Genomic DNA, 26857 nt, shown 5'->3' with positions numbered 1-26857 from the left:
GTGAGATCGAACCATCCTTTGATGCTATACAGCTGGTTTCAACACAACAAACATAAAAGCAGTAGGGCGCTGTGACGACTCCTCTGCAGTGATTTTGGAGACAAACTAGCCAGTTTAATACACCGCTAGACTGTCCATGAGGATACAGTCAACAAAGCACCTGTTTTTGGTCAACGTCATCCTTTTTCTGTTGCTGAAATAATCCCATTCAACAGACACTGGTTACCTCCTTGCAATGGAAACTTCTTTTTATGCGTTTTCCTCCTACCTCCTGCTACTCATGTCTATTCAGGTTGCGGTTGATGGTAATTTGCTTAGCTTGACATGACTTTGTGCATTCTGGAATTCAGGAACAAAACGCTGCATGTACATTTTCTGCAGATGTCTTATCACGGTCATGTAGCAGGTGGAAAGTATGACGTGTTTGTATTAATTGCACGATTAAAATATTTGAGTCTGTGTTGAAGTGCATCCTTGTGACCAGCATGTTTTTGGTCGGATTCTTCTAGACAGGGGTATGTCTGTATTTTTGTGTAATTGTTTTAGTTTCCATGTCTGTGGCTATGTGGGTGTGGACCAGAGCCTGTATGGTCCTCTGTCTTACACCGCATGCTCCCTTTTTGCAATTGTGCATGCTTGTTGTGGTCCTTGACTCTGTTTGTCACTGCTTTGTATGGTTATAGTGCTCAGCCATCCTATCGTATCATTATCGTCTAAAATACTAGACGGGGGAATTCCTCAGCTTCCCACTAGGAATGCTGCTGTGGCATTTGTCTGGAATGCTGGAAATTTATCTGCCTCTAGGAGGTAAATTTTAGACATCCCTGCAGAGCATTTCTTTTTATTAGGTGAGGAAAGCAGCCAAAATCTTATCTTAGGTTGATAATATTTAATACGCTTTGAGCAGGAGTATCTGCTGAAATGACACTAAATACTCAGGTTTGTTATCTTAAATGAACACTCAAGAACACTGCGTTTAACTGAGGAGAAATTTCAAGGGCCAATTGTCATCTAAGTGCTTTGGTGAATTAACTACCTGTGATTAAGACCTTGCATTTTGCAATTTACCCTGACAAGTTAGACAACAACTTGCTGTGCAACATAAAACCTTGTTAATGGCCCCAGTGTTTTTAATTTCCTCTTTCTCTGATGGTAAATGAAGATAAACTTTTGGCTTTGACAGCATAAAAGGCAAGTTTCTTTGTTGCTTTTTCTGTCAGAAAAGTCTTAAAATTATAGAATACACATGCTCCATTGTTACTTTGTCACAAAATCAGCTAAGACCCCTTAACAATGGGACCACACGCACTGCACCACCCCTTACAGCTCAACTCAGTCATTAGATAACGACCTTTCCCAGGTAGATCTATCACAGTCCACCTGAATGTCTCGTCGGACTGAATGAAAGAAACAACAGTTCTGCCACAGAGAGAAAGAGAGAGGGCATTGTGGCTATGTAACTTGGGCCTTTTGTGATAGCATGCACAGAGGTTAATACGTCCATTGTGGGCCAGGCCCGTGCTCGTTTAAGCCTGTTCCATGCAAGGTGGCAATTAGGCTGCATGTGAGTCCCCCGTCCCCTCGCCAGAGGCCAGGACAGGGGGAGGAGAATGCAATCATTGTCTGCCAATTAAACCAACAGAGGGTTCTACCTAGCTTTACTCATTGTCAGAGCAGGATGTGGGAGGTGCTGTCGTGGCCAGGTCTGGTATCACTGGACCGGGGAGGTCGGAACCTGATCCAGGGGCTTGCCTGGGTCACCCCTCACTCCTCCCCTCATCTTTTATAGCTCTGGGCAGCAGTGATGCAAACAGAGGAGCCTCTGTGCTGGAGGAGCAGTGAGACGCACAGTCAGAGCTGCTGCTGCTGCTGCTGCTGCTGCTGCTGCTGCTGCTGCTGGGAAGCCTGTCAGTGAAAGTGTGATAGAAACAGAAGAGAGCTCTCCATAGCTTTGAGAAGTGAAACATCTTAAGGTTATTTCTGTCGCACAGGAAATAGAGCTGCTACAGAATGCCATAAACAAATAAAAAGCTCTCCTTAATTAATGATTTATAGTATAAAACAAATGACAGGCCTGTGCAAAAGGAGTCAAAACACAACCATAAAAAAAATGATAGATTATTATTGCTGTGTTGTCAGCAAATGTCTGACTATTTGCATTTCTGGGCATCTTTTTATGACGCAATATTACAGCAAAGAATAGGGCAGGTTTTCAATGCAGTGACACATAAAAGGTTCTGTAAAAGTTTTTTATCAGAAGAGATAGCATCAGTGATTGTTCAACACGTAGACAGGCTCTGCCAGCTCCACGTTCACATGGACACATCACACAGTAACACTGGTGCAGAAGATGGCACTTGTTCTACATAATGTGGTCAGCCAGCTCCATGGTGAGTTTGTGAAGTAATATCACAATATTGCATGTGTGTTTCTGTTTCTTCCCAAGCACTTTGGTAACTTGGGCTATTTCGTGTGCAGAACTCTCACAGATAAAATTAATTGAAACTAAAAATAAAGAATAATGCAGCTAGCCAGTGCATAAACCACGCTCTAAATACTATTTCTGTAATGCTGAAGCAGTGTCAGGGAAGTGATGATTCAGTTGAATGCTAATTTTTCTGGAGGTTTTTGTCCGGTATATTAAATTATCCTATTTTGCAGGATGTTCATGTTACTGTGGCCCCTTTCACAGTGCACCAAACGCAACAACACATGATCATTACATGATGATGCATTGGGATACAGCCTCCTGTGACAATAAAGGTCACATTACAAAATGCAGCTGTCACCAGATGATGCATGGACAGTACTTCATGAAACGCTGTTTGTAGTTGCACAGAGAAATCTAGCTGTTGTTACATTTCAGCCATGTTTTATTTCCTTCCACCCATTTCATTTCAGTGAAAATGTTCTGCAAATTATCTTGAGAGTAATCCCTCAGGTAGATACATGTACAGAATTCTGAATTTCTGTTCTAATGTGAAGATATCCCAAGTGTCCTCCTTAGTCCTTTCACATACAAATTAACTCTATTTATCCTCTGGTGCACTGGGTTTGTTCCATTCCACTTTGCTCTTACACAAGGATAAATGCAACCTTTGGAACTGTTTTTCCAACGGTTTCACCACTTCCTCCTTCACCACCGTCACCCACTCATGACCACAATGACATCTCCCAGCCACCACTTAGCCTCTGATAGATGGTTTCTATTTAGGAAACGGCATCTGACCACAAACCACGGAGCACAACAAGACTGTTGACAGGTCTAAATAGAAAAGTTCAGCTTTAGGAGAAGCACGGCACAAACACTAGAGCCCCGATTTGGGGGCCTCGCCCACAAAATAGTTTTCTGGAAAGGCTCTTTTGATTGTTTTTTTTTTTTTTTTTTGGTTGAGGTATCGAAGTTTTGAGTTTTATGTAGTTGGGTTTCAGTCTATTTTGGAATTGAGAAGGAAAGCGGTGTCTAAAATAACTGACAGACAGCTAAAATGGAGCTGTTCACTCTTTGTGCTGAATGTGTTGATGGATAAGCTGCAGGAGTTTGCAACTTTTAGCACTGAATAGAACAGGTTGTGGTGACTACTCATGAGCCTCCCAGGTAATTAATAAACGCATTCATCAGTGAACTAAAGAAAAAGACAGCGCGACTAAATCAAACACTATTCTGTCATCAGTCATGCGCTGTTTGAATGTGGCATTTTAACAAGCCTCACACTGGACTAATCAGGGGAAAATGGTACCAAGCCTTTTGAACAGTTTTGGCCTGTAATGAACTGAAATCTTTAGAGATAGTCAAAAATAAATGACTGCCAAGTTCCTCTGTTAATCTGCTACTGTGTGCAGGGTTTTCCCCGACACAGGAAAACAGGTTTATACCACATTATGCTGTCATTTATGGCCATCCAAAGTCATAGTTCAAACCCCCTCACTACTATTTATTAACCAATGTCATTTTATGCTTCAGGATGCATTTACCTCATCAATAAGCATTTTTGTTTCACTCTTGCTTTGCTAAAGTAAAAATATACAGTATGTGTGTTTGGTTATAAATATTTAATGATCATAGTCAAATCCCCCAGAACCTTACATGCATGTATGTGGCAGTTTTTCAAGGTCATGCATGTAAAAAGGGAAAGAGGTGAATAGCCCAACACCAATAGGAAAAAGAAGAACGATGGTGGTGGTGGTGGTGGTGATAGAGATGTGTTTTACATGTCTGATTTTAGGTACAAATTTAAGGTGACACACACTGGGTATCACCTGAGGAAGGGCAGAGTGATGAAGATTACATTTCCTTTACCTGCAGACGGATTATTGTGACTCAAACATGATTTATACAGTGTGTGTGTGTATGTGTATGTATGTGTATGTATGCGTGTATTTGTATGTGTATGTGTATATGTATGTATGTATGTATGTGTGTGTGTGTACGTGTGTATGTGTGTATGTATATGTATGTATGTATGTGTATATGTATGTGTATGTGTGTGTAGGTTTGTATGTATGTGTATGTGTATATGTATGCGTGTGTGTACGTGTATGTGTATATGTACATGCATGTGCATATGTATGTGTATGTGTGTGTGTATGTGCGTGTGCATGTGCATGTATGTGTTTATATGTGTGCATGTTTTTCTTATCATTCAGTCAAGATAACAGGATTATTTTGGATGAGACACCTCAAGATACACAAACCCACAGATGGGCAAAGATAATGAATGTCCAAAATGCTTACTCACAATCCAATTAATTTCTCTTGGCTCAAACCACACAGACATACTCTGTGTCCTGAGCTGAGAGTCGTGCTTGTGTGTGTTGGAGCTGTGAGTCTGGAAAATTAATGCTTCCCAGGATTTAACATAATTTGCTCTAATTGGTGTTTGCTGTTTAGCAACTACTTAGCGATAATCAAATAAATTCTTAATGGTTCGCACCGCAGGCGAGTTTAGAGGACGGACCGTTATGCAGAGTTTAAAAACAGAATGATTCATACGGTCTTCGCAGGTATTTCGGGCTCCACTTTTTCAGCAATCATTGTGGGTCGGTTACTGTATGTGCGACTTTCTATTCTGGGAATGAGCTTTAACTTTTATCCCCAAAGGAGAACATGATATCTGAATAAAATCCATTATTTCCCGTAACCTCATAACTTCAATTTCTTTTTAGTTTAAATGCCCTAGAAACAAAGACTAGCTCCATCTTTGAAACACCTTCAATTTAAAGGCTGAAACTTTAAGACACAGTAGTATCCACCCTCTTATTTACCCCCTGGTTGGTGTGTTTTGCCAGCCCTGCAGTTTACTGACACGCTCAGGCTGAGATTTTTTTTTCCTCCTCTCATCAGCTTCAGCTTACATGTCATGCTGAATACCAGAGCTTGTTATTCAGTCCCAGGGAGATGAAGACTCATGGTAATGCTGATTGATTTTGGGCGAAGGCAGAAAGAAAAACTCACACACACACACACACACATGCATGCATGCATACAACGAAAGCTTGAGAAATCCTCATTGATCCCAACAGGCTGAAAGTGATCTAGTTTGTTTTCATTATGGAAGTATTGTCAGCCTTTTGCGAACTTTGTTGATCTTTTTGTTGTATCTCTAAGACCGGAAATGTCAAGGTTGTTGCCACTTCTTGCTTTTTCCCACATTACTCAGATCTGTCTGGCTTTCGGCTCTTTGAAGCGTTAGTCCTTCCCCACCTGTTCCTCCTTCAACTCCTCTACTTCTGCAGTTCATCGAGGCTTTCTAGTGGAATTTTCTCCTGGAATATTTTTCAGAGCTTCCCTGCCCGTGTGCATTAATGCCCCCCCGACACACCTCAAGAATGCTGTTTTCTACAGTCTGAAGTTTAGTTGAGTGTGTAACATGTTTAGTATGAGGGTGAAACAGTACCGCATTCTAATTTGACATTCCTGTTGAATCTCCTCTGTATGTCGTTTCATGGTAGATCTCCTGGTATGGATGTGCAGTCTGGTAGAGCTGTCAAAGTCTTGCAGATTGTTTTTAGACAGGTGGCTGGCGTTAGAAACTGCTGTTCAAGACACAGCGAGGCTTTTTATGCAGAAATATGTATCAGAGAAGCTGCAGAAGAAAAGTCAGAGAACAGTGTTGTCACATTTTGAAGCTTATTGTTTCAAACTTCCTCAAGCTCATTCATTGTGACATCTAATCACTGTTGACCCAAGAATATCCTTGATGTTTGTGTATATTTTGCATAATTCATAGTTCATATTCTGTGCAAAGCCTGTCATGAATTGCACACCCTGCGAAGGATTGCCTCAGACTCGTGCTATTGAAAACGGTTAATCCTCTGTGGATGGATATGTAAATACGATGCAGTGTTGTTGGAACACTCCTGATTGTTGGGGATAAATCGATGTGTGTTTTGTTTGTTGTGGGTGATGGTGTGGGAGAGAGGCAGAGACAAAAAGAAGAGCGACCATATAAGCATAAAGACCTGTCCTTCGTGTAAGAATGTGTAATCCCCTTAGCGAGCACAGACAACACACAGCAGGCAGTGTGTACGCGAAAACACCAGTATTAATTGAGTGTACGACGCTGATGTGAATGTGCATTAATGGTTCGGTGCCATCAAAATTAGATCATTCTTTGTCTTTGCACTTTTCACCCGGTGAATATGAAAGAAATGTGCAGAGTTATAGTCCCTTGATTGTTTTACACCGTGTTCACTGGTGATTGTGTTTGTCAGGATGTGATAAAAGAAAAACATAACAGATAGTTTTGGTGACTTTCTGTGTTTCAAGAGGAAAACACAGCAGGGTACATCAGAGAGTGTTTGTATTGCAGAAAACAGAAGTTATGACCTAATTAAAGCATAACACCATGACTCCAACGTGGCAGAGACGGGGGACATGTGTGAATACATTAGCTTTATCTAGGTTACTTCTGTGTTTTTACCATGTATGTTAAGTCAATTCATTCATTATAAATACCAGCAATGTAAAAACTGTGAAATATTTATGGATACAAAGTGAACAACAAATCTATTTTTAAAATACGTAAAATACGAAGATGTCAGCATGTGAATAATTTGGCTGTCGACATTTTTTTCTCCAACATCTGTTGCTGTGACAAAAATCTGTCTAATATTAAAATGCTATAATTTTTCATACGGATTTTTTTTGGGTTAGTTTGAGTGAATGTAAGATAATAAATTCATCAAACATTTGGTGTGGTCATGGCAGAAAGCTCCCTTTTGGCAGGATTACTTGAAAAAGCTTCTGTCACATAAGTTCTAACACTTATTCTGACATATAACGTTCTATGTCATTGTTGCTGCGTGAAAATGAAAAAATAAGCAAAAATACAATTCCAGTTATATATATATATATATATATATATATATATATATATATATATATATATACACGAAGTACACTCACAACTCAGGGGAGTCCGTTAAGATGATTGCAGGGGAAGGGATCCCAAAAGCCCAAAAATAATACTGCAGCTTTGCAGCACATCTTCACAGTGATTTCAGGTCTTTAAACACCCGGAGCCCAGGGGACTATAGCTGAAAAAGTCACGCCAGTCAATTAAGGCCAGCAAAAAAAGAATCACAGTCGTTTCAAAAATAGCTCTAAGAGTAATGTGGAGCAGAGAAAACACTAAAGGAAAGATAAAAATTCAGTCTCGTAGCACAGAAATTTTCACACATTCATTCACGGCTTATTCGTCTGGTAATTTAAGATCAGATCTAATATTATGAAAACCACTTTAATAATGACTTTTACACCTGACTGATTATCTCTGACATTTCTCTTTTTAGTTTTTTAAGCCTATCACACACAAAAGTATGAAGGTAGATTTGATTCTTTATTATCCTATCAAAAGAAAATTTGCCTTAACTAAAAAAAATATTTTCAATAAAAAAAAAAAACAAAACTTTTCAATCAAAAGCCCCAGTGCCACAGAGCCGCCACAGCTCTGTACCACCCACTGGTGCCACATGTATGGTCCAAAGCACCGAGCCGAACAAGGTGTTTCCTTAGTGAAAGACAGAAGGACAGTCCTATGTTAAACATCACTGGTGAAGACACTTGTCACTCAAACATGTCTGACCAATGGGGAAGCAATTGCCCACTGTGGGATGTTTGTGTCAAAATGTTTCAATCAAAAAAAAAACAAATAACAATTTCAAAACTTTTTTCACTTCAATCAAAGAAAAACCTGTTTAAATGCAATTTTTGGGGTCTCAAATGTTTTTTTCAAACACTTTTTTCTTTGATTAAAAATGTTTTTTTTGATTGAAGCAAAGTTGTTGTTTTTTTTTTATATATATATATATTTTTATCAAAGTCATATTGTTTTGGACTTGAATAATAAAGATCCAAATATCCTATCCATAATATGGCCCAAATACAAAAAAGAAGACTTCAATAAAAAATATATATATATATTTTTCAATAAAAAAAAATAGCACTTCAATCAAAAAAACCTTCTCAATCAAAGAAAAAGTGTTCAAATGCAAGTTTTTGAGTATCAATTTTTTTTTTTTTTTTTTTTTTTTTTTTTTTGCCTTCAAACCCTTTTCTCTTTGATTGAAACAGTTTTTTTTTAATTGAAATATATATATATATATATATATATATATATATATATATATATAAAAAATTTTTTGGTGAAGTCAGCTTTTCTTTTGATTGGATAATAAAGGAACAAATCTACCTTCATACAGAAGGCCTATCAAATCTTTCCAAACTATGACACAAGTGTGTTTTTTTGTAAAAATCTCAAAAGTACTTCTAAAACTAATATAGACTAGACAAAATAAAAAGGTGCAAATATAATCTAACCCTAAGGAATTTTTCATACACTCATAAACTGATTGGCCAGGCTTTAGTGAGGTAAGAATAATGCAAAATTAGGTGTAAAACTATGCAAAAAAAACATCAGTTTTGACTTTTGCAGATTTTTCCACATTAAAAGTGTGTGCGCTCATAGAAAAAATGCTTTATTTGAAAGCCTTATTTGTGCGCAGATAAGAGGTCACACAGCAACCAAGGACAGTCGGGTGTGAGGAGAGATCTCTGCTGACCGTCCAAAACGAAAACACTTTTCTACCCAAAAGTTGCTATGTCAGGAACTTACTGCATCCATTAGACAGAGGATGAAAATAAGTTCACACACAGGATGGCATCTTATGACGAGATTAGGACACCTGTGTAAAACTAATCAGTAATAAGAACACAACAGGGATACACTGTAATGTTTGTATCAAACAGTCATTTCTGAAATTTGTCTTTTTTAATTTTAAATGAAAAAACCTACTACAGTGTTTCAGACCAGATTGAAAGAAAGGGAGCTGTGAACAAACCACAACTCATATGATATTTTTGTTGCGTTCAAGTGATGTCTTTTTCTCTTCTGTCTGTTGTTTACTGATTCAAGGTGGCATTTTTTGTTGTTTTTTTGTGCATGTTTGTCTTTATTTATTTATTTATTTGACAAGGATGGTACGCATTAATCAACAGAAACATAAGAAACTGAGCCTGAGTTAGCCAACACAGCTAATTTTGATCTGTTGACCCTGGCCAGATGTTAAAAAGTAAAAAAACAGAAACAAAAGGTCACATATTATTCAAAACATTAACCCTTAGGGATCTGAGCCTATTTTGGCCATTTTTGAGTACTTTTCATTTTGCCTTTATATACTATATAAAGAAATGTTTATTATACCCATTTTTAGTATATTTTTTGTTTTTCAGCATAACTCCATCTATATCATCTGCCTACTATTTTTTTTTTTTCGCTTTACCCTACTATATCAACACATAAGGCCAAAAAACACCCAAAAATGTAAAATCCAATTTGAAAAATTTATATAATTTATTGCATAAATAACACAAAGATGCTTAACGAACCTTTTCAAAGGCTTTAAAAGTGAATATTGATTCCAAATATTAGGTATATAAAGTCAAAATTGTAAAAAAAATTAAAACTATACTCAAATATTTGACATAGAATCATATCTTTACATAGGTGTTTTCTACAGTTTTCTCTTGAAAATGTCATGTGATTCAGTCACGGGGCTGTGACCGTGGACCCCTAAGGGTTAATAAAACAGTGGAAAAATACCACATAACAGATGCTAATCCATACTATAAATACAGTCGCGGAAAAAATTATTAGACCACCCTTGTTTTCTTCAGTTTCTTGTTCATTTTAAAGCCTGGTACAACTAAAGGTACATTTGTTTGGACAAATATAATGATAACAACAAAAATAGCTCATAAGAGTTTAATTTCAGAGCTGATATCTAGACATTTTCCATCATTTCTTGATAATAACCAAAATCACTATAGCCAGAAACAGTGCTTTTTGGCATTCCATGTTTTCTTTTCTGTCTTTTTTAGTCACATGATACACACAGGAGTTAGTACTTGATTGTATAGCCATTGTTTTTGATGAGTTTTGATGGTCTAATAATTTTTTCTGCGACTGTATTTGTGTATGAAGAAATACAAGAATTTTCACCAGATAACTTGACAAGCTTTATTTTCACATCAGTAATCTTTCATGTAGATAACATAATAACATAAATAATAGTAATGATAACTGAAAATTAATAGAATTACTAAAAATAGCTGAAAAACGATCACACTGTGGTCTGTTTTGTGAGAGCAAACCATCCTTTCATGCTTTTAGGTATTCCATGTTTTCTTTTCTGTCTGTTTTAGTCACATGATACACACAGGAGTTAGTACTTGATTGCATAACCAATATTTTGATGACTTTTGAAGGTCAAATATTTTTTTTCCATGACTGTATATAACAAATCTAGTACTAAATAAAAGAATAAAATTACACTACGCAGCATAGCAGCAGGAGTCAGAAGGGATAAGTAAATGAATCGACGCACACATCAGTAAAAAGTACAGTAGTAGTTTTCCGTTTTGTGGAGGATATTTCATTTCATTCATTTTTTATTAAAAGGTTTCCAATTACAGATAGTCAGAGATATATCACAGCAGTTTACCTGTGTGTGTTTTGCTTCAACACTTTAATAAGACAGACTACATGTCTGTCTTATTAAAGTGCCCACATAGAGCATAGTTAGAGAGGAGCAGGATTGTGCAGACCCATAAGCCTTTGCTTGGTTTCTGATATATACAGACAGTGACTCCCAGCCATCTGGCCAGATGAGGCAGTTGGCAAAAGCACCCCCCCCTCCGCCCCTCCCCCCTCCTTTCTCGCTTTCAGATTCTGGACTGTGACTCAACCCCACACACACTCGCACACACAATTTACCCTGGTTCTGAGGCTTTCTGTCATCCATCTCAAGGGTTTCCAGTGAGCTCTGGTGGTCACAGATAGTGACCTAGCCCACAGCCACACAGCTTCCCTCAAAGCCATACATTTAGATTCAGAGTTGAGGCCACATTTTCTGCCTGCAGCTTTTATTATGGACAGAAGGTCAGGCCGCTATGAAAAAGCCAGGGCAGTGAAGGTAATTGGGAGAAGAGGAATGAGTGAGATAAAGTCCAGGAGATAATTGGCAGATAGAGAAAAACGCACACTGTATACCTTTTACAAGCACACTCAGGTTAAAGGGGTGACATTAACATTTAACACCTTTAAGTAACTTTGTAGGAACAAGTGGGAAATACATTTAATAAGTGAAGTTGGACTTGGAGGTGTCTGGTCTGACAATTGTATCATCATTTTTTAATCATCCAATCCAACTTTATTTGTAAAGCACTTTAAAACAACCGCAGTGGACCAAAATGCTGCTGTACAGAAGAATAATTAAAACCAAAATAGAAGAATAAAATACAGAATAGATTAAAAGACATAGAACTGTACAAAAAAGAAAACAGTGCTGTACAGAAAAATAAATAAAAGCCAAATAAAAGAATCAAATGCAAAAATAGATTAAAAAAAAACATAAAAAGCCGTACAATTAAAAACAACAAGAATAAGAACAATAAACCACTACCAAATAAAATCAACTGAATAAAAATAATACCTTCAAACATTTCACATGATCTTAATAATCATGATCCAGGATGTGTTACCTTTATTAAAATGTATATAATAATAATAATAATAATAATAATAATAATAATAATGATAATAATAATAATAATAATAATAATAATAATAATAATAATAATAATAATAAAAGTATGCAATGTTATGTGTAAAATGATAGCGTAATAATAATAAAATAATAAGTGATGGGTTTATTGTTACTCCTGAAAATAGTCACACCACTATAGATCATTATTTTGATATTAAAATAATGAATAATAAGTGATTGGTTTATTATATAATCAAGATAAAATCTGTTTCTCAGTTACCTACACTTTGGTGTTCTACCCAGACTAATGTTTCTCAAAGTTTCATACTAAACTATATTTTTTTCTTGTCATAGTAACATAAATGGTATGTTTTCTGTTTCTTCAGAAAAGCATCTGTGCAAAACTAAGATTACTGCACAGGTGGATATTTACACCCACACATGTTCGACAGCATGACTTCATTTCATCAGAGGCAGAAAAATATATTTTAAAGTGATTATGACAAACCTACTATATAATCACTATAAACACACTTAAATGCACTCACAAGTCCAGCAACTTTAATGCAATGAACAACTCCTGAGGCAATGTTGTTGTTGCAATCTACTCAGCCTCTTTAAAGTTCATATTAGTGAAGTGGGATAGTTTGACCATTGTTCATTTATTTAATGATGAAATCTGTGTGATTCTTTTGAAATTTGTGCTAAATTAACCCATAAAGACCCAGTGTTACTTTTCCGGCAGTTCCCAAATAAATTTTTCTCTCTATTTAACCTTTCTTAAGCAATTTATCACCATTTATCATAATATTATCCTCTGTATTTTACGTTTCTTCAGTAAAAATCAGGCATTTCCTCATATTTAATTCACTGATCGTATTGATATTCATAAAAGCTCAGATTAAAGTTAATTGGCATAATATCAGAAACAGAGAAAAATGAAGAAAATGTGACTTTTTCAGTCCAATCTATCATTAACTGAATATAAACCCAGTGTGTCCATCCACTGTCATCGATCAATGTTGTAGAAGATAACGCTGTTTCCACGTTTGCTACAGAGCCTCTGAACATCCAGATGGGTCATATCTGATGACCGTGAAAAGATGACAAACTGTATTTTACACAAATTATTGACATGGATTGATAGGATGAGTGGATCAGAAGTTATTTACATTGTATATTGGTAGATGATTTTGTTCGCCAGTGGTTGTTTGGGTCTTTATGGTTTAAGATTATCCATGATTTCTTACTATAATGCATGTTCTGTGTCCGGTGTCTGGTGTCCGATCAATGTTGCAGCACGGGAGGGCGTTTTAGCCACGGGTACAATGCTGCTAGTAAGATTAAGTTTTGTTATAAATACGTGCAACATCAAACTAACTTCAATATACATCAGGTAAAGACATTTTTTTTATGATCTAACACATCTATTTTAATTTACATCTCCTGCAATGGCATCAATTAATAAATAGAGCTTAAGTAATACAATGCACTACAAACTATTTACTTCTCACTTTGTATTTGCACTATTTGACCAGAGGTTGCACAACAAAGCTCATTTTTATGAGTGTATTTTGAGTGGGTTTTTTGCTGACTCTAGAAGATGGTAATGCAATAGAATAGAGCACCGTGCACCAAGAAAATAATAATACTTAAAGTGCAAATGTATTCTCTGTGAAGGACCGATCACCATCAGCATATATTCATAGTCGCACTAAGTGTATAATAGAATGCGTGCTTCATTTTTAACGACTCATAACTTTAATGGAGATCATTAATGAAACAATGCGACTCCCCAAACCACCCTGCTCTGGTAAAAAGATCAATCTGTAGATATCTGCATATTCAAGCCTGCATTTATACTTTATACTCCATACAACAAAAAGCTGATCACTGATAATCCTGCTGAGTTGAAATTCATTCTCCATCTCCTTAACCCAAAAAGACTCATTTTTCTCCATACTTAACCAAGTGATTTATCACCATTTATTATGACATTATTCTCTGTATTTTGTGTTTTTTCAGTTAACATCAGGTATTTTCCTGTATTTAATTCACTTATCATGTACATGTTCTTAAAAGCTCCGATTAAAGTTGAGGGTTACTATATGCAAAAAAAGAGAAAACTGAAGAAATAGTGACTTTTTCAATAAAATATAAACCAAGCATCTCCACTGTCACTGATCCAACTCTATGGGTTTTACTGGTGAATCAATGTTGTAGAAGATGCCAGTGTTTCCACAGTAACTACGGAGCCTCTGAGCATCCAAATGGGTCATATCTGATGACCATGAAAAGATGACAAACTGTATTTCATCTCATTTATTTACATGTATTGATAGGATTAGTGGATCAATAGGTATTAACCCATAAAGACCCAGTGCTACTTTTGTGTTGGTTCCCAAATGAAATTTTCTCTATATTTAACCTATCTTAAGTGATTTATCATCATTTATTATGATATTATCCACTGTATTTTGCATTTTATCAGTATGAATCAGGTATTTTCTGTATTTAATTTACTGATCATGTAGATGTTCATTAAAGCTCAGATTAGTGTTGAAGGGAATTAGATCAAAAACAGAGAAAACTGCAGAAAAACTGACTTTTTCAGTAAAATATTTCACCAACCAAGCATTTCCATCCACTGTCATTGATCCAACTCCATGGGTTTTACTGTTGAATCAATGTTGTAGAAGATGACAGTGTTTCCACAGTAACTATGGAGCCTCTGAACGTCCAAATGACTCATGTCTGATGACCATGAAAAGATGGCAAACTGTATTTCATCTCATTTATTTACATGTATTGATAGGATTAGTGGATCAATAGGTATTAACCCATAAAGACCCAGTGCTACTTTTGTGTTGGTTCCCAAATGAAATTTTCTCTATATTTAACCTATCTTAAGTGATTTATCATCATTTATTATGATATTATCCACTGTATTTTGCATTTTATCAGTATGAATCAGGTATTTTCTGTATTTAATTTACTGATCATGTAGATGTTCATTAAAGCTCAGATTAGTGTTGAAGGGAATTAGATCAAAAACAGAGAAAACTGCAGAAAAACTGACTTTTTCAGTAAAATATTTCACCAACCAAGCATTTCCATCCATTGTCATTGATCCAACTCCATGGGTTTTACTGTTGAATCAATGTTGTAGAAGATGACGGTGTTTCCACGGTAACTACAGAGCCTCTGAATGTCCAAATGAGTCATATCTGATGACCATGAAAAGATGACAAACTGCATTTTACACCAATTATTTACATGTATTGATAGGATTAGTGGATCAACAGGGATTAAACTGTTTAGATCAGTAGATGCTTTTTGGTCTGTGATGGATGTTTGGGTCTTTATGGGTTAAATATTTAATAACTTTGAAACTGAAGGGCTGACTTAGATGCGATCTTTAAGTGAAGGTATTTTTGCAGCCTTCTCATGATAATATTGCCCATACTGCTTCCCACACATGCAGATAAAGTTGCCTTTGCCCTCTGGCTCTGTCTCACCCTATGTGTTGAAAATAGCTGAAGCTAGAACACAACTTGTGTAACATTGATTTGAAATTCAATCTAGACTGCTACCTTGGGGCCCTGGGCTGATTCTTAGATCCCTCTCCGATACCGCCGCTAGAGGAAGTGAAGAGGCAGCATGTGAGGACGGAAATAAAGAAATAAGCAGAAGCAGAATTGAAAATGCTCACAAAATGTATACTGTTTGCAGATGTAAATACACGTAGACATACTGCCATGACAGTTTTCCTTCTCTGTGATATATCGGCATGTAGTGCTGCTGACAGACAAGCGCCCTCTGACACAAATCACCAGGCTGAAGGGGTTTTATCTCACAATCTTTTATCCGGTCCTCCATCCTTCCACCTGTCTGTCACCTTGAGAGCTGTTGTGAGCGCTCTACAAGGTGCCATTTACCCAGGAGTGTCCTGAATATATCAGCCTAATCACTTGAATTTTTCCAACACTCTTCCAACAAAAAGGACTTTCACTTGGACCCTTCTCTGCAAAAAGAATACGCACTTACGTAAATTATGTTTGTTGTTTTCTGTGATTTTAACAATTAAAGAGGAGGCAGAATGGATGATAAATCATTAGGAAGGAGAAAAAAGAGGAAGAATGAGTCATGGATGTAGTGAAGGTACAGAAAAAAAGTAGAAGAAAAGGGAAAAGGCGGAAGAGAAAAGCTGCTGGATGCTTGATAATTGGTGTTAAGTGGGGTCAGGCTGGAAAGAGGGGATTTTATTTGGCTGCAAAGTAACCAACAGAATGGTGAAATCAAAGCAAGTGAGGAACACAACGCTGTCAAAATTATTAAGCTTCATTTTGTCACTGTTTTAACTTTATAACCCCATTCTGAGAGTAATTCCACTCACTGCATGATTCTGAAAATTACCACAAAGTAAGAAAGAAGCTGTGACGGTGGTGATCAGTGTGTGAACGTCCAGGTTTGGATATGAGACAAGAGTAGTTCAGGGACATCTGTATAACTGAGAATCACAGGATAATTATGCAAAACCATATGAGGCTCTGAGGGAGTTAGTTTGGGTTTTTGTACTTGTTTTATTGCCTAATAAGTAGGGGTGTTAGAAAATATCAGTTCTGTAATATATTGCGATATTTCATTTCACAATACTGTATCGATATTAAAAAGTACTGTATCGATATTTTTAGGTATTTATTCAAATGCAGATATGGTGGGGGTTCATTTTAGTTTTTTGGTTTTCTTTTTTATTTATATTCTGTTTATTATTATTTAACACTATTTTGTTGAATAATAATTTGAAGTATCCTAAAAGCACTTTTTACTGTCTGAGAGAGGCAGCTGGTAGTTCCTCTGTTGGGATCACACAAAAATAATGTTCTGATGTTAGTTATGAACTAGTAGAATATGAACATTTGAAAAGGATCTTAAACTGTAATGTCTGTAAGACATAATTTAAATTTTAACAGAGGAAAATTTTGTGATATAGTAGTAGATTCTGTTCTGATCAAATAAAAAATGTGTTTAATATTTGTGCATATTTCTGGTGTAATTAAATTCGTCCTGGAAAAAAATCTTAATAAATAAATAAATAAGATAAGGTTAAGATAGATAGATAGATAGATAGATAGATAGATAGATAGATAGATAGATAGATAGATAGATAGATAGATAGATAGATAGATAGATAGATAGATAGATAGATAGATAGATAGATAGATAGATAGATAGATAGATAGATAGATAGATAGATAAAGAATTGCCTTTTAATAGTATCATGATTTATTGTGATATTTCGTATCGTGATCCTAGTATTGTGATTTGTATCGTATCTCCAGATTCTTACCAATACACACCCTTACTAATAAGTTCTCCAGTCCTGTTTTCTCCATCTACGAACCACTTCAAATCTCAAACCAATACTCCCACACTGGGACCTGGGAACAGTTATCCACTCATTCGTATTCACCAGACTTGACTACTGTAACTCACTCCTGTCCGGCATTAACTGAAAATCACTGTCCTGCCTCCAACTGTTCCACAACGCAGCAGCTAGGCTTCTCATTGGTTTTAACAGATGACATCACATCGCCCCAATCCTGGCTTCACTCCACTGGCTTCCTGTGTATTTTAGAATTGATTTTAAGATTTTACTGATCACTTTTATTGTCCGAATGGGCCTGGCCCCTAGCTACATAACTGACATGCTAGTCAATTATGTGCCAGTACGCAGCCTTAGATCCTCGGGCGGAGGGATCCTGGCTGTTCCAGGGTCGAGGCTTAACCCTTTCATGCATAGTGGTCGCTACAGTGGACAGCTATTCTACAGCTGTTCTCTTGTATATTCATGGGTTTAGTTGTTTTAGTTCCATATCAGCCAACACAGTGGACACTTCTGCATCATCTCATAAACTGCAATTCATACCATTACTGTAACTTTGCTGTTATTGATTGGTTCTTGAGTTGAAATCAATTGTTAATTGTTATTTTTTGCATATTATCTCCATGAAGTGAGTAATAACTAATAATAGAATATGTTAAAATGTGAGAAAATATCAGATTAGCTGCATTAAACATGGTTTCATTTCATTGTTTTCATACCACTTTATCATATTGGGTTTTAAATACATGTGTCTTTGCTTCAAGAATAAAATTCATGGTGTAGCTGAGTGGACATTTTTGTAACTCCATGAAAAACAGGTTGATTAAAAAAAAAAAAAAAAACTCCATCACATAAATAAATAAAAACACTCAGGAAAAAAAATCTTGATTAAGGTTCTCATAATTCATGCATGAAAGGGTTAAGCACCATTTTGGAATAATTTATACAGTAATAATCAGATTTTGTAGCGTTTTTTTGTGTTGGTGATTTACTGTTTAATTCTGGTCATACTAAGGTCATGAAAGGTCCCATAAAATAAAAAAAATATATATAATATTGCATTCAAAACTCCTCTGACATGAATAGAATTTACAAAATAAACATAACACAAAAAACCCCTCAATCTCATTGGTTTTTTTATGCCTAAGGAGGAATAAAAACACTCAAAAAAACAAAAAACAAAAACTCAACTATAAGGTTCTCATGATTCATGCATGAAAGGGTTAAATCGAAAGGTGACCACGCCTTCTCTGTCAGGGCCCCTTGACTTTGGAGCTGCCTGCCCGAGTAGATAATTCTTGTGGAATCAGTAACATCTTTAAAGTCACTTCTTAACCCTTTCATGCATACTGGTCACTACAGTGGACAGCTATTCTACTGCTGTTCTCTTGTATATTCATGGGTTTTGTTGTTTTAGCTTCATATCATCCAACACAGCACCATCACATACACTGCAATTCATACCATTACTGTAACTTTGCTGTTCTTGATAAACCTGATCTGCAGTAATATGTTTTGGTGTTAATAAATTGCTAAGTGTTATTAGACTGTAATTTAAAAGTTTTCTCAATCAAAAAAAATTTGTTTTTTGCGTATTATTTCCATGAAGTGAGTAATAACTGGCAAGGTTATTATCGTTAACGAAAACTAACGAAATGACGAAAACTATAATTTCGTTAACTGAAATAGATAAAAACTATAATTAAAAGAAAAAAACAATAACTAACTGAAACTGTATTGTGTGCTTACAAAACTAACTAAAACGGATACAAATTATGGATAAAATTCCCTTAGTTTTCGTCTTTGTCAATGTCGGATTGATATGAAATCAATTTATTTCCCTCAAGCAATTTTAGCTGCTGGCACCATACGATACTTAACGGTTCATCACTTGCGGTTTCCAGTCATCTTCTGGTCCCCACTCTACCTGGAAACATGGAGACTAAAGCTGGGAGAAAGCGGCAGAGTCCTGTCTGGGATTTATTTGAATACGACAGAGAAGAAGAGAAAAGATACGACAAAACTAAAATTAATACTAAAACTAAGCATTTAGAAAAAAAAAAAAACGAAAACTAATAAAAACTAGCAAACCTGCTCTAAAAACTAATTAAAACTAACTGAATTAGAGGAAAAAAAAGTCAAAACTAAAGAAAACTAAACTATAATGAAAAATCCAAAACTATTAGAACCTTGATAACTAGTATTAGAGTATGTTAAAATATTAGAAAAGATCAGATTAGCTGCATGAAAAATGTTTTTATTTCATAGTTTTCCACTTTCTGATGATCGGTTTTACATACACGTTTTGTTTTGGTTTTTTTGCTTCAAAAATTAAACACATGGTGTCCAGCTGAGTTGACATTTTTGTAACTCTATGATAAATAGATTCATAAATAAAATTCAGTCGCATTGTTTTCCTCATGCCTAAAGAGGAATTAAAAAAATCTCAACTAAGATTCTCATAATTCATGCATGAAAGGGTTAAAACACATTTTTACAGACTTACCTTTATGTGATGTTGTCTCTTTTTAATGTTGAATATTTAATTTTACCCTGTTTTGGTTTTTCATTCATTTTTATTATTGACATACATAATGTTGTTTTATTTCATTCCTTCATTTTTGCATTGATTTGACAGCATCATGTTATGTTAGTTCTGCCCTCCCCACTTCGATACACTCAAATTTATTCGGAGTGTCATGTTTTCACATTTGCTGTGCATATCTCTTTTATTGTGTTGTTTTGTTTTCTATGTTTTAGAGTCTTTGCTTGCATCTTGTGTTTTTTTCAATTGTATTCTGCTGCTGCGCCCTTCTGCTTTGTCTGTCATAGCACTTTGTGGATTCAGTTTTTAAAGGTGCTATATAAATAAAGTTATTATTAAAGTTATTAGTATATTAAGGCCCCACAAAAAATACAGTATCTATTTAGACATGCACTATATTTAGAACATTTTCACTGTTTTTCCGCTGTCATACATTATTTTCAGCAACATGTTCTGAAGCCCTGAAGCCTCTTAAACCTACCACATTTTATTGGCAAAAAGTGCAGTTCTGCAGCATGTCATGTTGCGTTATGTCGATGTATTATTTTGTATTCAAACCAGCAAACAAAGAAACTATTGAGGCAATAGTTGAAGCAAAATCAGTGCCTTCCTGTGAGTCCAGTGTTTCTGAAAAGAGTGAAATACAGCTTCATTTGGACCTGCTGAAAATGAATGAGATTTGGCAGAATCTGACTGAAGCACAGGTGGGCTGAACACAGTTTTTTTTTTTTTTTTTAAACAATTTGCATTATGTTATGAGTTGTACTAAAAGTGATTGTCAAACAGGAAGTCTCAACTATACCACGCAGATTTTTTTTTTACATAGGTGTTTGTTGATTGATACAGTGGGGACCAAAATTATTAGAACACTTGGCATATTTAACAGGTTTCATTAGTGTGTTTTTTTCTTTTTTAACTGGCTAATGGCCAGTTAAAAATAACCATAAAACAAATGAAATATCTACAAAGTCATCATTATGCTCCATAAACCATAGAGTAGAGCCGAGATAAGGAGATGTAGGTCATTACAAAACACAAGCGAGGCCTATTTTACTGTCAGTGTCACACCATGACTGTCAGATGTGATCGTGGTTAAACTGATGGTGATGTAGAGTCTTAGGACAAACTGTGTGATTCTCCTGAATGTACAAGGCTTTTCCTGCTCATTACATGAATATTTAAGTTAAAAGCAGATAAAAACAGTAGAACTCACTTCGTCTGATATTGCTCAGTGGAACCATCTGCATGTTTCATGAACATCATAAAATTAAAGCGTGTTTTAGAGGAAAAAACAAAATGTCAGTGTTTTCAGATCTGTCAGGTGTGATCATTTCAGCCACCACTGTATGTGCATTATCGCCAGCATTTGTGTGTTTGATTATAAGTGAGTCTTATGAGTTTGTTTCCAGCATTTGTTTGTTTATTTATTTATTTCAAATTCGTATTAAAACCGAACAACAAAAGGATTACATAAAAGAAAGTCCAACATTCGAATGAAGTTTAACTTATAATCTCCTGCCCCCTTACCCCATCCTTCAACCTACCCTTAATTCCTACAGAAAACACAAAATTGCTATATATATCAAGGATAGATTGTCCAGTTTGCAGCAGCATTTCACATTAAAGTAAATTCTGTCCTTTTCATAGCAGTAATAGTGCACATATCAAAAACAAAAATAAACTCTGTCCTTTTCATGATAATAATACACTTATCAAAAACAAAAGTAAACTATCCGTTCCATAACAATAATGCACAAAAAAAAAGTCCATTTCTTACCAGTAATATACTTATCAAAAATAAACTATATCCAATTTATAACAAATACCCATATAAAAAAACAAAAATATACTCTTTCCATTTCATGACAATAACACCCATATAGATCATTATCACTTTAACCCATAAAAACCTGCTGCTATTTTTGTGGCAGTTCTCAGATGAAGTTTTCTCTCTATTCTCTCTGTTTATCAATGTTTATTATAATATTTTTCTATATATTTTGCATTTTTCACTGTAAATCATGTATTTTCCTGTATTTAATTTCCTATATTTGATTTAGATATTCATGAAAACTCAGTTAATTCAAAGGTTATTACATCAAAACTGAAAAAAATAAAGAAAAAGTGCATTTTGCAGCAAAAATATCATTAACTGAATATAAAACAGGAGCACTTGTGCCTCACAGCAAGAAGGTCCTGGGTTCGATTCCAACACCAGTCGATGCTGTGACCTTTCTGTGTGGAGTTTGCATGTTCTCCCCATGTCTGCGTGGGTTCTCTCCAGGTACTCTGGCTTCCTCCCACCATCCAAAGACATGCACTGATAGGGTAATCTAAATTGCCCATAGGTGGGAATGTGAGTGATTGTTTGTCTATATATGTCAGCCCTGCAATCAACTGGCGACATGTCCAGGGTGTATCCCGCCTTCGCCTATAAGTAGCTGGGATAGGCTCCAGCGACCCCCGTGACCCTAGTGAGGATAAAGCGGGTTCAGAAAATGAATGAATATAAACTCAGTGTCTCCATCCACTGTCATTGATCCAATTCTGTGGGTTTTACTGGTGAATCAATGTTGTAGAAGATGACGGTGTTTCCATAGTAACTACGGAGCCTCTGAACACTCAAATGGGTCATATCTGATGACCATGAAAAGATGACAAACTGCATTTTACATCAATTATTTACATGGATTTATAGGATTAGTGGATCAGCAGGTATTAACGGTGGAGATGTGGGTCTTTATGGGTTAAAGGATTCATCACTTATTGATTTCTGACATTAACATTAACATCAAGGTCACCACATGCTAACATTTTGCATTCATTAACTTCTGGTTTCTGTGTATGTTTGTTTTCGGACTTGTTCCTACCAAGATTACCTCATTACAAAACACCCCTTTTCTGGCCACACATACTGTACATTCACACACAGGGCCAGACAGAGACAAAGACACCTGTCAGTGGGTGGCTGAAATCTGCTGTGGATTAGCAGTATATGACAGATCTCCCATGTGCTCTCTCCGTCCATCTGTGTGTTTGTCTCTATCCCTCAGTCTCTGTTGCATTAATAACAAAATGCCATTACAGTATCAGCTCAGTAGGAGTGTGTACTTTACAATGTACTAACCCTTAAAAATCTAAATACATCTACTGATCTAAAATGTTTAATAACTGTTGATGCTTTCATCCTATCATTACATGTTGATAATTATGGTCAGAGGGATGGAAATCTCAAAACTGTACTACAAACTCACTATCATGGAGGGATTTTTGCTGGAAATGTCTGGCCCGTTTCTTTATTACACCTGCATGAAAATCACATTTTTCTGGAGTTCATTTTTCCTGCAGGAGGGAGTGCTGTTCACTTGAGGCAGATCAAGCACATGTATTCTGGTCCTGTCCTGGTATTGTTGGCTTTTGGGGAGAGATGATTAAATTGATGTATTCAGTTTTTGGCGTTCATTTTGATATGTCATTGGCTACTTTGTTTTTTAGCATTCCCCTGGGGGAATTATGCAAAAGTGACATATATCTATTTAGAATACTGCTTGCCGCAGGCAATAAAGCCATCACCAAATATTGGCTTAAAAAGGACCCTCCCTCAATTTCCTTGGTGAAAAAAATTGTCAACCAAATCCATCTAATGGAAATTATGACATACAATCTCCACCTACAATAGTACAAGGGTGTAAAGTACTGGAAAAAATGGGACTTTTTCATTCAATCTGTGGACAGTAGACAGTATGTAAATGTGACCATTTCTGTTTGTTTTGTGCCTTATATTAAAACAATAAAAAATAAAGTACAAAAAAAATACATGTAGATAATTAAGGTAAAGTGCAGGTCCTCAGCTTTTCATGGTCATCAGATATGATGCATTTGGTTGTTCAGAGGCTCCATAGTGAATGTAGAAACACCATCATCTTCTGCAACATTGATTTTACCAATAAAACCCATGGAGTTTGATAGATGACAGTGGTTGTAAACACTTGTTTTTATGTTCGGTTTATGACATATTTTGCTGAAAAAGTCTGTTTTTCTTTAGTTTTCTCTGTTTTGATAGAATAACCTTTTCATTTACTCTGAACATCGACATGATCAGAAAATTGAATAGAATAAAATAAACACTTGAAAATGCAAAATGCAGAGGATAATAAAATAATTGGTGGTAAATCACTTAGGAAAGGTTAAAATGTACAGAAATGTATTTGGAAGTCTCCACAGAAATAATTCTAGTTCTTTAAGGTTTCCTCTGTTTTTATGTGCAGCTTACACTCCTTTATATAGAGATCTTAATAATGACGGATGTCTGTCATTATAATCAGACACATGCAGCTCTATCTTTCTGCATAAGTTTTAGTCCAAAAAGTGACATGACAGTATTTAGTGGATTGATTTTCTCTCACAGGGTTCCTCCCATCGCTGCCCTTTTTCTGTTGTGGACATGTATCATCAGTTAGTCTGGGTAATTGTGTGTATATGTGTGTTTGTGTGTGTATGTGTGAAGAAATGTGTCTCAAGAGCCACCCCCTCCCTCTCAAATCTTTCTAATATAACCCTCAACTGTGCAGGTCTAAGCTCATGAAAGAGCATCTGCCAGATCAGCACTAACTGAGTTCACACAGGCAAGCAGTTCAGCCCCATCACTTCACACTCGAACACACACAGACACACACTCAGCTGATTCTGCCGGACTGTGTACAGTGCATTTTGAAGTGGCCTAATGACACACTACTTCAGACATAAGGGCTCTTGTGATCAAGTGCACTCGCTGATAATGGGGTTATGTACGTAACTACGTGGGGAAATTTGTTTGCCAAGGTGTGTGTGTGTGTGTGTGCGTGCATGTTTGTGAAATACTGCCTTTTCATATCACAAACCCACTGTAGCCTACGTTGAAAATCCAACAGTTCCTCCTGAATGACAGAAAATTGCATCTTACATCGTGGTGGTCATGGCAACCACAGATCGTAATGCCTGTCAGACAGGTTTATATTACACATAGAACAGTAGAAAGTAGAATCAGGAATATATCAGCCCAGTAGTTTTGAGGGAAATAAATCATGGTGACAAGTGACTTAAGACAGAGACAGGTTTCTTCAGTGATTCTGGAGGAAAAAAATACTGAACTGTAGACTATGAGAACTTCTGAAGTTGAAATGGTTGAAACTTATAAAGAGATGAAAAAGATGAAGAAAAGCTTTTATATTTCTTTCTCTTTGGCTAACTGTACTTCTTTTGCATGAGAGTTTATACCGATGCTGATTGTGGAAGCATGATAAGGCGCCTTAATAATGGTGTATTTTAATGATAAGAGGGTGCGTCACAGGTGTGTCGAGTGCGACGCTCGGTAAGGTCACCTTTTCATACCTGGGCCTCTCGGTATCTTTCATTGTGCTCCCTCTTAATGTAAACAGTACCATTTATCCACCATCCTGCGCTTTGATAATAAAAGCACTATTAGTCCCTTTCCCACTCTGGGTGACACTAAAAGGGATTACAATAGCAGCAATTGATTTATGAGCAAATGGCTGCTCCTGTGACATGGAAAAGAAAAGAACTGGTTATTTTCTGTTGTTGGTGGTTAGGCTTTTTAAAGGAATAAAGACAGGAACAGAGAAAGGGGAAGGAAAATAATACACTACTCCACCCTAAGTTAAATGCACATTAACAGGGTGTAGGAGGAGAGGGATGATAAAGAAAGGCAGAGCAGAAGGGTACAATAAGGAGCAGTGTGCTTGTTTAGTCGACAGGGTTGATAATGTGAGCAAGCAAAACAGTTAGAGCCCTGTGTAACACCAGGTGTGTGTCTTTGAAAGAGAAAGAAAAGCAAGTGAGTAAAGTGAAGAGATCTTATCATGGTGCCAGAACAGCCAGCAGACAGACGGACAGAGAGACAGAAAGAAAGGCATGCAAAGAGACAGACAGGAAGACACAAAGAGGCAGCTCCTGACTCACATCCAGCTTGGCTGGCAGAGATTTACATCTCCTGGAAGGAGCTGCAGGATGTGAGCAGTGAATCTCATCCAGCTTCCCTTCAGCAGCCTTGTCCACACAGGCTTTGGTCTCAGGCTTCAGCTTCTGTCCTAGAAAGACGCTGAGATGAGTTTCACCCTGCAGGAAACAAAAATCTGATCAAAGATAAGGAGCTTTGCATAGACAGGAACAGAAATGCCTCACATCACAGTATGCTTAAAAGAAAACGTGTGTCTGTTAAATGGAGATGTTTTAAACTGATGTGTTTGATATGCATTACCTTCTTCAGGACTGATTTTAAGATTGAATCGTTAACTAAGGGTTTTTGTGGTCTGGCACCTTGTACTTCTCTGAGCTCTTAATCCCACATGTGCCCAGTTGTAGACTGAGATGAGATCTGATGTGCCTCTTCTAGATGTGCTTTCATCTAGTTTGGTGATTAAGGGGGATTTTGCCATTGTTATTAAATGTTCAATATAAAACATGTATGTATTTGTGCCCTCTATTGTGAAGTGCTTTGTGTTGGAGTCTGTGTTGTGTGAGCTGCCATTTGTTGTGGTGGCTAATAATAATAATAATAATAATAATAATAATAATAATAATAATAATAATAATAATGGATTATATTTCTATAGCACTTTTCAAGGCACTCAATGCGCTTTACATTATTGATCCATTATTCATTCGCTCACACATTCACACTCTGGTGGTGGTAAACTACACCTGTAGCCACAGCTGCCCTGGGGCAGCCTGACGGAAGCATGGCTACCAATCCATGCCAAATGGCCCCTCCGACCACCACCAAACACTCATACGCATTCATACACTAGTGTGAGTGACACTGCTAAGAGGCTAACTCGATTTCTAAGCTAAAACTAATTGGTGTTACACACTGTTGACAC

The 26857-nt window shown here is 36.4% G+C and overlaps 1 protein-coding gene across 1 annotated transcript in view; it reads left to right on the top strand.

Annotated features, from left to right (window-relative positions):
* Window positions 1-26857, top strand: part of fam20ca (FAM20C golgi associated secretory pathway kinase a) — a 51543-nt gene that overhangs the window by 15058 nt on the left and 9628 nt on the right. The window lies entirely within an intron of this gene.

Source organism: Sphaeramia orbicularis, chromosome 8, assembly GCF_902148855.1.
Source record: "Sphaeramia orbicularis chromosome 8, fSphaOr1.1, whole genome shotgun sequence".
In the NCBI taxonomy this organism is placed as follows: domain Eukaryota; kingdom Metazoa; phylum Chordata; class Actinopteri; order Kurtiformes; family Apogonidae; genus Sphaeramia; species Sphaeramia orbicularis.
This window is presented reverse-complemented; position numbering and strand designations above follow the sequence as displayed.